The 5,044-nt window shown below is 45.7% G+C and overlaps 1 long non-coding RNA gene across 1 annotated transcript in view; it reads left to right on the forward strand.

The window, feature by feature from the left end:
• The window catches only part of LOC121839190, a 36,291-nt gene extending 33,360 nt beyond the window's left edge, over positions 1-2,931 (forward strand). The window contains exon 3 of the long non-coding RNA XR_006078740.1: positions 2,831-2,931. This is a non-coding gene — a long non-coding RNA (uncharacterized LOC121839190). The remainder of the gene's footprint in view (positions 1-2,830) is intronic.
• The last annotated feature ends 2,113 nt before the right edge of the window (positions 2,932-5,044 follow it).

The raw sequence follows: 5,044 nt of genomic DNA on the forward strand, positions 1-5,044 counted from the left end.
TGAATCTTTTGTAAGTCGTTTTCTTAAAAGTTTTTAAACCTCAGTTACCGTCAAGCTAATTGGTATAACGTATGAAATGCTAATAAGCAAGCAACCTTCTCTGATTTCCTTAGAAGTCAAACACTTTTACACGTGATTATTTTCTGACTCACCTGGTTCAGTGTCACCTCTCCTCCTTGATTTCTGTCCAGTTTTTAAAAAATGTATGCACTTGAGAAGTTCAGATCTGATGAATGGATGTGCTGGTTGTTTTCTTTGGTTTGGAACTTGTTGTAGCCTCATTCTGGATTCTATGGTTGTAGCCGAGCCTAATTGTTGAGTCATAATGACATTGGAATGTTGGCTTGAATTCTGTATTCTGGCCTAAAATCTCAGAATTCTCAAGATTTTAGAATTATATTTTTTTTTTAATTTACATTTGTGTAATACATTCTATATGCAAAATTCTAGCCCATGGATGCTGTCTGAAAGTTGTACATTTTACATTCTCAGCCAAAGAAAATAAAGATGATTTTGAAAGTGTTGACTGCCATGGTGCCGAGAGCTCTGTAAATTATTGTTAGTTTTTAAAAAAATATATATATATATATATATATATATATATATATATATTCTGTATTTGAGGGTTGAGCTACAATATCTGGTGGTTACCCATGGATTTACAGGACTGACGGTGCAAGTCTTGGCTTGGCTAGCTAGATGGCTACTCTGAATTTGAATGATGCACCGGCTGTTTTTTCCTCGGTTTCTGGAAGAATGTGGACTGTGGTGAGAGGGGATGACAGAGGCTTGCCTCGTAGGAGACTGTTGCTAAGGTGTGGTGTTCTCTCAGGTGCCTAATAGATGCTGAAGCATCACCCAGGTGGGTGCTACACTTTTCTGTGGTTCATCTCTTCCAGCCTATGCACCTACGTCCCCCTCGGTGAGGCAAGATCAGAGGAGTCCACTATAACCTGCAGTGTCCCACCAGGATTGCTGCTAGGACCCATTCTCTTCCTGCTCTACATGCACCCACTTGGCCAGATCTTCAGACAGCACAGTGTCCAATTCCACTGCTACTCAGATGACACACAGGTGTGCATTAAAACCAAGCCTGACACAACATCTGCTCTGTCAACCCTGTCCAACTGTCTGGAAGAGGTTAAGTCTCGGATGCACAACAACTTCCTCAAACTCAACAGCAGCAAGACAGAGGCAATGCTGATAGGCTCCACCCAGCAGATCACCAATTCCTGCAGCATCCGCCCTGCTATAGATGACCACATCATCCTCCTCTCCTCAGCCATCACAATCCCGGGTGTGAAATTCGACCCTGCTGTGTCCTTCAATGTCCTAGGGGTAAAATGTCATTCTTTCACCTGAAGATCTCCCACCTAAGGCCCTCTTTCACCGATTCTGACGCAGAACAGCTTATCCATTTGTTTTCTCCAGAATTGATTATGGGAATGCAGTACTTGGGGGCCTGCCTGCCAACTTAATTCATAAATTACAGCTCATTCAAAACAGCCCTTATGAACCTCCATGCACCCCGCGGTTAAGCTACGCCACACTGCTTCATGCCCCCAGGACCCAGCTCCAAACAATGGGGAAGCGTGCCTTTTCCTCCCACTCACCAAGCCTTTGGGAACTCCCTTCCTGACAATCTCAGGGCTGCTCAGACTGTTGCCGCTCTTAAAGCAGGCCTTAAGACTCGTCTTTATTGGCTGGCCTACCCTTCCTCCTAGTCTTGATTGCTGCTTTTATGAAATTGTTAAACATACTCGCTTTTTTAGATATTCCAACCCTGTTCCTGGAGAGCTACCGTCCTGCAGGTTTTCACTCCAACCCTAAACTAGCACAGTTGATTGTAATAATCAGCCGCTTGATAAGCTGAATCGGGTTAGTTACAACTGGGTGTTGTAACCCTACAGAAGGGTACTGTAGCTGTTCAGGAACAGGGTTTTAGAACCCTGGTCTAGATGTCTCTGTGTTACAGGCCCTATCACTGGGTGATGATGCCAGTTTCTGATAGTTAGGAACAGTGATCCTGGAGACAGCCAACAGAGAGAGGGAGAGAGAGGGAGAAAGAATGGGGGGGGTCTGTATTGGCTAGGGAGCTAATTCACAAGGTATCTCAGAGTGGGAATGCCGATCTAAGATCAGTTTCCCACATTTTTGCTCATTGTGATCTACAAGGCTAAATGGATCCTAGATCAGCACTCCTACTCTGGGATGCTTTGTGAATACAGGCCTTGGTGGTTAGGAAAAGTGGTCCTGCAGACTGAGATCAGTCCAGAGAGAGAGAAAGAAGGAATACCTGTATTGGCCAGGGCAGTTTGATGCCTTTAGCTAAATGACGGTGGCAGATGGAGGGATTGCTTTGGGAAGTTGTAATCCATCATGATTTCAGATGGACTCACAGCAGCGCTATGTTTTTGGGGTTATGGTCTGGAGCTGTGATTGATGTGATGTGGAGGCTGGTGTAGTGTGTGTGTGTGGGTGTGTGTATATGTGCGCGTGGTGTGTGTGTATTTTTGCCTTTCAGCATTTTCACTGTCTAAATGTACACCTGTGTGTACAGCGTGGTGCGTGTGTGTGCTCCTGCATGTGAATGTGTTAGCCATGGTTTGCCAGGACGCTCCATTGCTGTGTGTGTGTGTGTGTGTGTGTGTGTGTGTGTGTGTGTGTGTGTGTGTGTGTGTGTGTGTGTGTGTGTGTGTGTGTGTGTGTGTGTGTGTGTGTGTGTGTGTGTGTGTGTGTGTGTGTGTGTGTGTGTGTGTGTGTGTCTGTGTGTTATTGTATTTCTTTAAGCTGAAGCATTTGTCTGTGTCTCTCTCTCTTCCCCCTACAGGTTGAAGTCACACCCAAGTTAATTCTTCAATTAGCGTGAGCCAGATATTCCGGGAAGATCGGAGGGCCCGCCAATCGATGTCCAATTAGCGAGGCTTCGTGGCCCGGGTGAGACAAGGGGAGAGGGGGACCTCACCGGGCATGTTATGGGGGGAGAGGAGGGGAGAGCGGGGAGCGGGAGGAGGGGTCGTGAGGGTATTCTGGAGGGGGTATGTGGATGGATGTTAGATGCTCCATCAAGCTGTGCGGAGACCGGTGTAATTAATCCATTGAAGACGGCCGATTGCAGATGACTTTGGGAATACAGGAGTGACCAGCCCTAGAGAGAGAGAGAGAAAGGGCAAGAGAGAGAGAGAGAGAGAGAGAGAGAGAGAGAGAGAGAGAAAAAGAGAGAAAGAGAAGCAAAAGAGAGACAACGGGAAAGTGTGAAAGACAGAGAAAGAGCAGGGATGTGTTTTGGCATAATCATCTGGTATATGGTATATTAGGTACCATCAACATCAACAGTTAGCGTATCTGCTCTTGCATGGAGTGTAAAAATGTAGAAGTGACAGGCGGAAGCACAGCCCTCCAGCAGATGTCTTTTTGTTCTTGTGTATTAATAGGTCGATGGATGGATGAGCCACAAGTGTCTCATCATTCCAATTCCAATGCATTATTCCAATTCATTATTCCAATGATTTTTACAGCTTTGTTAAGACTATTCCTTTTTTTTAAAATGCATTTTGTACCTGCTTTTTGACTACTCTAATGTATGTACGTGTCATCCTTTAGTTCAGCTGCTGTTGCACATTCATCTTTATATAGTTGTATGATTTTTATCATTTGGAAGCTGAGGCACATGTTCAAGCTGGGCGAAAGTGCATTGAGGGAAGCTTTCATTCCATCACAACAATTGAATTGAAATACAAATGTTGTATTTTGGGGATTGGGAAAAGGGCTCTATGAATGGAATACAGTGCTTAATTATTACAGTAATATGAGTCCTCGTCCTTAGTACAGTGACCTACAAACGTCCTATTGTACACTCTGTGTAACAATGTTTAAGGTCACCTCTAATGTAGACCATTATTGTATGGCAAAACAGCATGATTGTGTGTGTGTGTGTGTGTGTGTGTGTGTGTGTGTGTGTGTGTGTGTGTGTGTGTGTGTGTGTGTGTGTGTGCTGTCACCTAAGCTTGCTCTAGCAGTATGTGTCAGTAAATTTGAATATCTATTGATTAGCTCTGACACTGTCTGATAGACAGATCTATGTTAATACCACTCAAGACAGCCACAATGTCACACGTACAAACACACACGCACACACACACACACACACATAGCCGACGACCGTGGCTTGAGCCATCCTATTCGCCCGCGGCTCTCCAAACTGAACAACACGAGCTGACAGAGAAAGACAGAAAGAGACGGGAAAATAGACGGAGAGAGAAAAGGAGAGCAAGGGAGATAGACAGTAAGAGAGAGAGAGAGAGAGAGAGAGAGAGAGAGAGAGAGAGAGGGAGAAAGAGAGACGAGGTAAAGAGTTCCTGATAGAAATAGGTAAATAGAGGGAGGAGGGGGAAGAGAGAAAAAGAAAGAGGCAGAAAAAGAGAGCGTGAAAGTGAGTGTCCGCCTCTCTCCGCTGCCGCCAGAGGCGAACAGACAGCCACTCCGCTGCAGGAATGCTAATTCAACAAACTATTTTTTTCTCTCATTTTACCTCCCTTCTCCTCTCTCTGGGAAGTTGAGGCCATCAGAGACAAGACTGTTTTATGGGCTTTGATGATGGTGGTGCTGCCACTGACATACATGATGAAACAAGGCTAGGTGTTGGTGTGTGTGTGCATGCGTGTGTGTTTGGGCTCTTTCACCCCCTTCCCTCCTTGTTCCCACCTCCCTTCCTCCATCCTAAAGGTTTCCCTATTCTGTCCCCCCCGGCTAATTCAACGACATCATGTGTGTCTGCGGCTCAGTAGCCATGGCGACGGTGTTCTCGGGGGGGGGGTTGTGGGGTAAGGGGCCAATCGCAGGTCACTTAGTTGACCTCTATCTGTCTGTGTCACAGGGCGGTCACCTTTGACCCCTGCCTCCCAGCCCTGTCTAAAACACGAGGCAGAGAACAGTTGTTTTGAGAGACATCCAAGAGGATAAATGTCTGTTTGTTTTATCACCCAGGCCAGTCATTCTATCATTTGAAGCATTCACATCACAGCGCAATGCCCCCCAGTAAAAA

This window comes from Oncorhynchus tshawytscha, linkage group LG14 (assembly GCF_018296145.1).
Source record: "Oncorhynchus tshawytscha isolate Ot180627B linkage group LG14, Otsh_v2.0, whole genome shotgun sequence".
Taxonomy (NCBI): Eukaryota; Metazoa; Chordata; class Actinopteri; order Salmoniformes; family Salmonidae; genus Oncorhynchus; species Oncorhynchus tshawytscha.